Below are 12,204 nucleotides of genomic sequence, written 5' to 3' on the forward strand. Positions count from 1 at the left end.
AAATTTTTAGTAGGTTAAATCCAATCCCTATTACCTTATCTTTCAAAGAAGCAGCAGTCCATAACACATGTATTAACTCTTTAGCATTTTCTTCAAGTTTTCTACCTCACTGTCTTCTTCCTGATTCTTTCTTCAGGAAACAACCTTTCTCAAAGATTTGTGTATAATTTAACTTTCTATCTCTATACTTTATAATGTATCTAAATCTACAACCACTTTTTAATTCCACCCCTCCCTCCCCCCAACTCCAATTTCTCAGTTCCTTCCGGGTTCTCTATTTACAGTTATCATCTCTTCATTTTGTGTCTTCAGTTTCTCTCTCTGTCCTTACTTTTTCACTTGACTGCTCTTTCTCAAATCTAGTTCATCTTCTTTAAATGATGTTAATTCCCCAGAGTTCTGTCTTTAGTTGTCTTTTCTTCTAACCCTATAGAATCTCACTGACTGTATGAGTTAGTCCAGGCTGCTATAACAGTGTATCACAGAATGGGTGGCTGAATCAACAGGAATTTATTTTCTCACAGTTCTAGAGGCTGGAAGTCCAAGATCAAGGTGCTGACAGCATTGGTTTCTGGTGAGGCCTTTCTTCCTGGTTTATAGATAGCTGCCTTCTCACTGTGTCCCCACATGGCTCTTCCTCTGTGCATGCACTCCTGGTATCTCTTCTTCTTCTTATAAGGTCACTGGTGTTATTGGATTAGGGCTTCATTTCATGACATCATTTAACTTAATTATCTCCTTAAAGGACCTGTCTCCAAATATAGTCACGTTAGAGGTTAAGGCTTCAACATAAAAATTTTCAGGGACACATTTCATTCCACAACACTGATCTACTTCATCTTTCCCCATTATTTCCATTGCTGACTGCTACCAATTCCAAATCCTCACCCCAACCTCTCTCCTGAGTACCAACCCATCTCTTAAATCCCTCTTGAACATTCCTACTTGGATAGTAAACCCACCTTTTACTCAATATGTTTGAAATTAAACTTCATTTCTATCACCACCACATCAGATTTTCTTAGTTCACTTTCTCAGTAAATGACACCATCTTTCATCCAATCTATCTGCCAGAAAATGTGGGAGTCATTCCTTACCCTCATGTCTCTCACTTACCCACTACATCCAATTTTTTGCCAAGTCTTATCAAATTGGTCTTCTTTATATCCTTGGAATATGCTTCTTCCTCTTTACTGCCACTACCATCACCTTAGTACAAAAACTTATACATTCTGGTTGGGTTGAAATATACATCACCTCCAAGCTAATCTTTTTCTAACCATGTTTCACTCTACTGTCATAATACCTTTAAATGACAAATCTGAAAATATTATCTACATGTTAACATTCTTCAGATTTCAGACCATCACTGATGTCAGGATAAACATCCTTAATAAGGCTCTTTCATGTCCTAAGGTCTAGACACCTTTCTAACTTTTCACTGTATCTCCTTTCTTCCCAACTAATATCTATACCCCTATACCTTGTACTGAATTATTTGTAATTTGTCAAATGCAGCTTGTTATAGTAAGTCTTTATGAATTTTTCCATGTTGCTCTCTCTGAAGTGTACTTCTCTTGGCTAGTTGTTCCTCAGAGCTAAACACAGAGGTCATTGTGTCCCAATAAACAGTTGCCAAGATGGACTTTTTCATTCTTCCTAGTCTGAATTAGGTGCTTCCTTACATGCCTCCATAAGAGCCCTCTACCACATCTCTGTTTAGCATTCATTTGCCTGATCTTGTATTAGAAATCGTCTTCTGGAGAGCATATATTCCATCCTTTATTTCTCCATAACCAGCACTTACTATGGTAGCAGTTAAAAATAAAAGTTTGATGAAAGAATGCTTTAAAAAATAGAGGGACGTAACTGATTCCATTGACCCAGATTCATTCCATGTAACTACCAAAGGTCTAGAATACATTTCATATATTGTAAACAAATATGTACTCTGCATTTCTATATGAGAGAAATAGTTACATTAGAAAACGTATTGCTGAAATGGCATCACTCAAGCTTAGTCAGCCCGAGAGAAAACTCAACAACTTTACTCTCATGAAAGAATTTATTTTTTATCTTAAACTGTAGGTTTGAGAGTTATTTATAAGAGTCGATAGAAACAAAGACATTCATGTTGACTTGGTGTATTCTGACATATTAGTCACGCATTTAAAAGGCTATTCATTCAGGTTTCATTTCCAAATCAGCTGGCTCATTACTTGATCCTCACTCTTCAAGTAATACTGTTCTCTGTAAAGCCCCAAACTACTTTAGAATCTCAGATCCAAACTGAGATTTCACTGTCACTCAACTTGGTGATATTTTCCTACCACTTTGTTTTTTAATCAAGTACCTCTTCTTTCCAAAATGCTGCCCAGATGCTTTCCAGACACCAGTTTCTTCTCTTCTTTCACAGCTTTCCAGAAATTCACAGCCAACATGGGCATTTCTTTATCCATCTGTGCCATCCTGCCTTCAGCCTTCTTCTCAATTCGAATTCCTTTCCCAAGCTCCTCGAGTTTTTCACTTTACCTGCCAACTCCAAGTGTCAAGTTGCTCCACTCCAGGTAAAAACATCACAATCGCATAGTCTCCCTGGCACGTGAGTTCTGAATGGAACAGAACACTGACATTCTGAAACCTAAATAATACTCTGAATATTCCTGCCTGGGGAAACTCTTAATCTCTTTTCAGAGGGACATTGTCAATACACATTTCAATTTGAATATGTGAGTCATAGTGAAAGTCGATGTGAACAGCAACCATGCCGGAGTCCTCCCCAGTCAGCCTCACTCTGACAAGTCAGAATCACTTGGAGACTTATATTAATTGTGACATATCCCACCCTGCACCCTTTCTCTGACTCCAGCAGCTAAAATAAGTTCCATTATTCAGTCTGCCCCTAGTCTCTGAGACCAAACCAGACTTTTGGCTTCAACAGGAAGTTATCTTTGTTACTTCTCTGACCTGGAATCTGTACCCCAGTTCCAATGTTTGAGTTGTGATTTGATACTGGACTTCTGTTAAACTCATACCTTGCTGTGATAGTTAATTTTATGTGTCAACTTGACTAGGCCATGGAGCGCCCAGTTATTTGGTTAAACATTGTTTCTGGGTGTTTCTGTGAGGGTGTTTCTAGAGAGTTTTCCTCTCCATCAGAATGGATACTCTCTCAGGCCTGCAACTCTGCCAAGACTTCTAGCTCTTTGTCTGCCCCTTCTGGTCTATAATAAACGTAAAATGTAACCTGGGAGCCAGTAACTATCCAATTCCCAAGAGTTAGATAGCCTATTTTAACACAAAATGTCATCCCAAACCTTTTAAATGAGCATATCCTCATGAACTTTAAGAGATGTCAGTGTAATTTTGTTCTCAAGAATAAAGAACAAGGTCGGACAGTTTGCTGAGTGTATGCCACAGTTCAAAAAACTAATCAAACATCTAACTTTTTAAATTTATAAACCTATTTAATTTTAATTAATTATATTACTCAGTGTTTTATTTACTTTTTTATACTTTCAAGCAATACAAAATAAGAAACAAGCCCTAAAATAAAGGATACTTAATTATCAATGGTAATGTCTGAATTCATTTTAATATATGAATACATATAAATAAAGAGCTTATGTGTATATACAGTTAAAAACTAATCTAACACCTTTGACTTGTTATATTCTCTGTCAGTAATGGTCATATACATATATATATACACTTACATATGTCACTTAGTTAACAATCAATTTTGCATCACAATAATATCTTGGATTTTACTAAATACAAAAGTTCTGACTTAATTTTAAAGAACAGAACAACATAAATAGCAGAAAAAGTAAATCACATTGAATATTTTAGTATAAATTATTTTCTATGATATATAAACTCTGATATGCAAAGACAATGACTAAACACCAGTCTCCCTGACTGCACTTCCTGCCCTCGAAGACCTGGGGCTCCTTCCCGAATTCTAGTATCAGAGATGTGAAGTCCTCTATCACCTCAGAAAATCTTTCTCAAAAGAACTTAACAATTGCCATAAACACTGAGGTTGAATTTTCTTGAATGTTTTTGAATTTTCTTGAAGGAAATAAGTAAAGAAGGCAATGTGGGAGTGTGGATGAAGGGGAGGAAAGGGAAAAGAAAATGAATTTATTAAAAGCCTACCATAAGTGGAGCACTATGTTGATTCAGTTATTTTATTTAATCTACAAAACTATCTTTTTGTAGATAAGGAAACTGAAGCCTACAGAAATAAGCTAATTTCTGACAAATAACATGGTTAGAGTGTGACAGAAGCCAAGGTATAAACCCAGCTCTCTCTGATTATAAGTCAATGCTTTTTCCATAAAACTGTACTTTATACATATCCACATATAATTCCAATGCATATTAAATATTCTTACATATCCAATGAACACAGATAATTAATCTTTATTAGAAAAAAGATGTCTAGTACTGCCAAAATAATAGATGAGTCTTTCTTATTGGTACACTTCTTTATTTAACACTATTTATCTGGTGGTCACCATTGTACTGTGCTAGTCCAGGAGATACAGAAATAAAATAATTTCTCAATCTCAGAAAGCTTATAGTCTAGAGGAGGAGAAAGGAAAGCAAACCCACAGTTTCAATACAGTGTGATAAGCACTAGAGTGAAGTACATACATACCACTATGAGAATGTCAAGTCGATCACTTGGAGATGAGGATAGGGACCAGAAGGGACGGGAAGTCTTAGAAGACTTCTAGATGTCACACTCACAATGGACAGGTACAAATTACTCAAGTGAAGAAAGAATGGGAGGACATTCGGATGCTGACACAACATGTGCAAAGACACTGCAGAGACAAGGAGCCTGACCACCTGGAAATGCAGGTTGGTTCACAGGGCAGATGTGAGAGAAACAAAGAAAGGCAGGACCGTGGCAGGAATGCCACTCCTTTGGTTCGGATGACTGGGTAGATTGCAGCGCCACCCTTTTGGACACAAAATTGATTACGTCACTTCTCCACTGCAAATTCTTTAATGACTTACATTGCTATTTGAATAAAGTCTAAATTCCTGAGCATGACCTATAGAACTTCTGCCAACATCACCAGCCTCCTCCTTTGTGATGATCCTGTCCTTATGATTTGCCCCCTTTCTGCCAACTCAGAGTTTTACACCTACTAATCCTCCTCCTCACATCCACACTCCCTACTCCTCACATCCACACTCCCAGCCTAAATGTTACTTAGAAAGGCTTTTCCCTGGCCTCCAGGTTGGGTTATATCATGACAGTACATCCTCTAACGACACCGCCAACTTTAGCTTCATAGTTCTTACCACATCTGAAATCGTGTGCTTATTTTGATTAGTATCTGTTCGATACCTGACTCTGTCAAAATAGTACGACTATTCTGATCACTCTATATCCACACTGCTTAACCCAATATCAATTACTTATGAGGACCCATAAATACATGGAGCAGTGGAGTCTGAAAGTAATACAGAAGGAATTTCATGGTTGAAAGAGAGTTTGGGGGTAAACAAGAGGATAAGATCCCTGTGGAATATCCACATGCAAATGTCCATAAGGCTATTTTTCTTTCAGAATTTTCGTTTTAGTATTTAAGGGAAGTTCTGAGCAGAACACAAATCTAAGAGTAAACAGTAAATAGAGAATACGACTATGGGAATCGACGAAGTAAGCCAAAGAGAAATAAACAGGAGCAAGGAAGACATCACCATTGGGTACAAAAGCGTGTAAAAGGCAGAGAAATGAAACCTAAAAGGCAGAGAAATGAAACCAGAGACGTGAGAAGAAAACTGGGGAGGAAAACAGCAACTGGTAGTCATGGACAGGAAATTTCTAATAAGATTATAATGGAAAAAGTATTTTTAGCTTTAAAGAAGTAATAATGTCTAAATATATAGTGTTGGATTTTGTAGTTCTTTTTTTCTTAATTTTTTTCCAGCCTTATTGAGAAAAAAATGACATATATAACATTGTATGAGTTTAAGCTGTACAATGTAATAACTTCATATCATAGCGCTGGATTTTGCAATTCGAAGGGTCACTGGACATTTAAAAGGCAGGCACTGTCATGAAGTACGGGAAGAAAGCCCAGATTGCATTAACTTGGGTATTCAATCATTTAACTATTCTCAATGAACATCCACTAAGCACCAGGACCTGTACTTGGTGAAGATACAGTAGTAAACAAAATAGAAATGCTTCCTATCTTCATGGAGTTCAATGCACTAAGACCAGGGCATAAGTTTAGCTTTGTTGCAGTACAAGTCGATTAATCCTTATTTTCTTATGCCTAGAAGCTTAAGGCATTTGTTCATGTTTGCCTGCCTGTCCTTTATAGGCAGGGCTTATTGACTCTGTAAATAAATTTATAATCAGCAAAAAAATGTATAATCAGTTATACTTGGATATGTGCTTCAGTAATACATACAAGAACTGCTCCCATCATGAAGATCAAAGAAGTTTTCCCCCAAAACGTTGAGTCAGGAGAATTACAGATGACAGCAATCAAAAGAAGCAACAAAACATAGAATGTTTGCTATAATGAAATGGAAAAATTCTCAAAATTGGGTGGGTTTTAACAGATATATACACACGTGAAAAGGGCAAAAGAAAAAGTAAGTGAATATTAACACCTACTTCCATCTCTGTGATCCGAGGATAAAAGAAATAGCTTCAACTTAGTCTTGTAGCGGTATCTGAGGGTAAAGCTTAGTATGTTTTTGTACATGAGACTGTTTTTCTCCTGCGCCACCTTCATCCACCTCCTGATTCCTATGGGGGGATTAGTCTGGGCCTGCTGAGAACTGAGGGGGCTTTTGTGAGGCCAGTTGTTGGACTAAGGTCGTGGTTACGCCTTTGAAGGAATAACGGCACAGAGTAGAACACCCATAGCCTTGCTCTCTGGCTCTGCATTTATCTATCTTTTCTAATTCTTATCTTAAGCAGTCACAGAATGTAAATAAGTCAATCATAAATTCTCACCAATGCCATTACATTTTCACAACCCGGCCCACCTATACTCCCTGAGACATTATTGACACAAAAAAGTACTATCTTGAGATTCCAAAATCCAATACTTGGTAATATATTGCATCTTTTTACTTCCTCTTTATAAAATAAGGAATTCCTTTTGCCTATCATTTTGATTTCTACATATTTTATTATTTGAAGTAATGAAAATTTTCTTTTGAGACAGTAAAGCAGAATATTTATTTAGGGAATCCCATCTGGTGCCAAGTTACTTGCCAGTAGAAAGGTGACAAACATAGTCATTTGTGAGCTTTAATTCAATATATTACTTATGATGCTTTTAGTAGCCATTAGGCAAAAAAACAAAATTACTTTTACCTTATCATCAAGTTATCTTTTAAACTTTAAAAAATGGGTTTGTCAAACTTCTGGATTATTTAGACTCTGCAACTGTTTGATATGATAGAGTTTGATATGAAAGATGATAATATTTAAATCAAGAGCAAAAATATTATTAAATAAAAGCAGAGGAGAAGCCAGAGGGCATGATTTATTTTTATCAGATGCAAGGTATTCAAATAGTAAAAAACAAAACAAAACAAAACAAAAAACAACTTTTTCTTTCAATGCATTTGCTCTTTTATCTTTATTATCTTTCTTCTTTCCTCTGAGCCATTTTCCCTAATTGTTCTAAAAACCCTGCCTTTTTTTCCTATTGTTCCCTTAATCTTCAAAATAAGATTAACTGATATAACAAGAAAATTAAAATTTGGGCTTATATACAAAATAGTTTTATTTGTATTTTACATATAACTGTAATTATAACGCTTTCTTATAGATTTTTTTCTTCTTTCATTTGTTATTGGAGATGGAAAAAGAATCCTATTTTTTTATAGTGTTGATATCTGGCAAGCCAATACTAAGGCAGATCTCCACAGAAACTTAAACGAAGCTTCCCAGGGAGACACAGTCAGCATATGCTTTTTCTAAGGAAATTTGGAAGCGTATAGATTTTTTTTTTTTTAGAATAAAAATAATAAGTAAAAGTCTAGAAGTAGCTTCAAATAACTATCTCAGCAACAGAGTCAAGATCAGCAAGCATGCTTTATAAGACCATCATGATTTCCTCTACATTCAAGATTTTCCAAATTAATTTCCAGAGAATCACGTCTGAGTTTTAGGAAGAATCAAATGCAGAAAAGTAACTGTTAAACATTCAAATACCTGTGACATGAGCTCATGATTACACACTAAGAACATGATGCAGTACTACAAAATAGTCTATGTCACAGAGGGTCCCCATCACCGGGCAAAGGACTATTTCTCTATTTGGACCCCAGGCTGAGCCCAGAATGGAAACAGTGGAATAAGCCAGGAGCCAGACCCTGCCAGATGGACCTGTGCAGGGGAGGGTGGTAGGCTTCAGCAAGGTCTAAACATCAGGAACAATGATGGCAGCAGCTACTAGCGAAGTAGCAAGAGGAGCTATGACCACAGCGAGCCACAGGAAGTGCAGGCAAATAAGCAGTGGCCAAAAGGACCAGTTCCCCACAACAGAGGAGCTGCCTCCAGGTGTCCTGGAGCCAGGTGAGAAGCGTGAATGAAACAGGTGGTTTGCATGGGGTAAAAGGAAGCAGATCCAGAGAAACTAATCTGTTTGAAGAAGACTCTATTTTCACTTCTGTGGTTGTGTGTCTACTGGAAACACAAGTTACATGATTTACTTAAGGTTTGTCACTGCTGGTTTTGTTCATCCTGTTCAGGATTAATGATTATAGCAGCCAATCTGTATAGAGTACCTACAGAAAAGTTGTTTTCAATCTCAGCTACCCCTTGATGAGGATTTACAGTTATACTTCAGGCACTATACTAAGTTCATATGCATTATTTCATTTGTTCTTTACAACAACCCTATGAGGTAAGCATTAGAAATATCTTCAGCTTATAAATTAGAGGGGGAAAATTAAGGTTGAAAGACTTTAAGACACTTATCCAAATTTACAGAGCTAATACACAACAGAGTCAAAATTCAGATCTGGTCACTATGGCCAAACTCTCAACCACTTTATTGCCCAGGTGGGTTCTAGAGGCTGGAAGCTGGCAGAATTGTCACATTCTTGGAAGTCATTTCAATAGCAGAAGAAATTTAAGGCATAAACTAGAAGATAGTAGCTTTAAAGTGAAAATGAAGGTGGGCTCACTCCTTAAAACCCATAATAAAAAAGAAAAATGGAGCTTGAGAAAGGAATCAATTCTAAAAATTAACCTCGAAGCTTCTCAACTGAACTCACATTGTTTCCTCCCGGCTTCTGCCAGGATTCTGGAGATTTCTTCCCCAGTGACGTGAAACACAGACCCAGTACCTTTAATATGATAACACAGCAAAGACATCAGTCTCTTCACCATCAAGTCTTCACTGAGAATTTACCATGCTCCAAACATCATGTCCAAAGGGAGGCGGGCATGTCAGTCAGCACTCATGTGAGTGGTACGTACATACAGCTCTCAGATCTATCCATTGCTCTCCCTCACTTCTGACATCATCGTAGTCCCATAACCATCATCTCTTAGGTGGATACTAAGACACTAGGACACTGAAATGAGCTCCTCATGTGTTTTCCTCTTTCTACACTTGCCCATATAAGGTAGCCTTCATGCAGTGGCTAGAGACATCTTTCTTAAAGGCTAACCAGATACTATCCTTCTTAAAATGCTTCAATGACTTTCCACTGCCTTTAAAATAAAATCCAGCTTGGCCTCCATGATGTAACTCCTGCTTCCCAAACCATCCTCATGTCCTACAATCTCTCTCATTCCCTAAACTCCAGCCATACTGATCTTTTTGTTCCTCAAAAGGGCAAACTTGTTCCTACCTTGCGCTTTGTCCCTGCACTTCTCTCTGCCTAGGTGCCCTACCATCACTGGCTCCTTTCCATCCTTCAGCTCTTAGATGAAATGACACCTCTACTGAGAGCTCTTCCCTAACCACTCTTTCTAAAATATTCTCTACCAAGCTATCACATCACCTTGTTTATTTTCTCCATAGCACTTATTTCAATTTCTTGTTATCATATTTTTTGATTTCCTTGTTACTATCTGTCTCTTCTTACCCCAATTCGCTGTGTGAAAATATGAAAGTACTATGAAGGCAGGACTTTGTCTATTCTTACATACTGACTTACATACTGACGTTTCTCCAGAGTTTAGAAAATATTATACTCAGTACAGATTTCTTGAAAAAAAAAATGAATGATATATATATTTAAGGTTTTTTGTATAACTTTTTGTTTATAGTAAACTCTTTGCAAGCAAAGACCATGTCTTATTTGGGGGACAAAAAAATGATATGGCATCCTGGAAACTAACACATGACTACAGATGCAATAAATATTATTACGGACTTGGAAAACTCTATCAGGGCCAGCATTTAAAGTAACTTCAGTCTACAGCCATGCCGCCCTGAGCAATCCTGATCCTGTCTGATCTCGGAAGATAGGCAGGGTCGGGCCTAGTTAGTACTGGGATGGGAGACCACCTAGGAAGACCAGGTACTGTAGGCATGAAAAAAAAAAAATAAGGGATTGTAAGCTGACAAGGTCCTTGCAATCTGTGAGGTCAACCAAGAGTTGCCTCGCCTAAAAAATAAAATAAAAATAAAAAAATAAAGTAACTCCAGTGTCTTAATTTTATGGTAGAAAAATGAAGTCAAAGAAGCAACAACAAAACCTTCTGAAAAACTGGTACATAAGAGTAGGAACCTATGAATATATGGCTTTAAATAATATTACTAAGACGTGAGAATTTTTTTCCTGAGAATGCTTTGAAAATCTGAAAACCTTTAATGTTATTTGCAAAGAGCAGGTCTCTGCTGCATTTATCTCCCTGTGTGCTCTAAACACCTATGGATTTTAGTAGTTCTCTTCTTAAAAGGCTCATGATGCCTATGGGATCACATGATCAAGAGAATTAAGCTTAGTAATTCCACATGAAGAAAGTCCAACTGAGGTAATGTAACTGAATTTAGTACTGAAATTAAAAGTTTGAGACTCAGCTTTCCCAGAAGTAATTTCTTCTCTCATCAGGGAATGAATATGCTATAAATAAGATTATATAGCTCAAAAGCTAATTGTTTGAGAACACCTAATTGAAAGTAATAGCTAATGAGAGGGTCGCTTTCGTGACCTAATGTTAGTGGTCACATTAGAATACTACACTTACACAAACCCGATTTTCTCTCTCATAGATGGCATTAGTAGATAAGTAAATTATGCTGGAAGAGCTGCAGCAGCTGATGTATGCTGGACCTAAATCAAAGGAGATGAAAGAACATAATGAAGAAAGCTCCACTCCTCATTTACAGATTCTTAGAGCTAGGGTCTAACTCTGCCAGAACTAAAAGTAATAAAGGGTATCTGAAAGCATCCAACAAATATTAATAGAAAATAGTAGTCTATTGTTTTAAACTTCATGCTTAGCAAAAAACATAGACAAATAAGAAAGCTAGAAAACACATTAAAATGTTGTCTTCTCCCACAGTCTCTGCATTATACTAATGTGTTCTACACAGGGTGGGATTCAGGTTGAAACATGAGAAAGTGTTTTCCTCCATCAACAAACCTGGCCCTGGATGGAGGCATACAAAACAGATTCGCACATCGCTGTCTGACAAGATGTTCACTGATAATTTTAGCAGTGCTGAAGAACTTATTGATACACTTTTCCCTCTTAGAAAAGCATCTTAAACTCATGGGGGGAAAATTGAGTACAAAAAGCAAATGGAGAATTTGAAACATTGCAAGAAATTGGGTGTCTGAAGTCGAACAACCTATAAAAAGGTCAAATGATATGGTGATACATATGAACAATTATCTTATTATCAGTAATTTCTATCCAAACTTTTCAACATCAAAACTATTAAAAATAAACTACGTGCAATATGTTAACAAAAGATTGGCCTTTAGTTTACAAATCACTTAGAATTAGAATAAGAATTAGAATAAAATGACAAATGCTATATACAACTTTAGGGGTAAAGACACATAGAGATCTCTCACCAGAGTCATTCCTACTCTCTTTATAATAACTATTGAACTATATATAAGTGGAGCCTTGGTGGTGGCTTTGGGTGAACTGCATTGGTCACAAAAAGCAGTTTTATTATTTGTTAAATATTTACTGGTACATATATTGATGAAAGAATAGATTTAAGTAGCCAACTC

General features: G+C 36.8%; 1 pseudogene; it reads left to right on the forward strand.

Annotated features, from left to right (window-relative positions):
* The first annotated feature begins 10,426 nt into the window (after positions 1-10,426).
* On the forward strand, positions 10,427-10,545 carry LOC111742710 (annotated as a pseudogene).
* Positions 10,546-12,204: the final 1,659 nt, after the last annotated feature.

This window comes from Pteropus vampyrus, unplaced genomic scaffold (genome assembly GCF_000151845.1).
Source record: "Pteropus vampyrus isolate Shadow unplaced genomic scaffold, Pvam_2.0 Scaffold99, whole genome shotgun sequence".
NCBI classification, from domain to species: domain Eukaryota; kingdom Metazoa; phylum Chordata; class Mammalia; order Chiroptera; family Pteropodidae; genus Pteropus; species Pteropus vampyrus.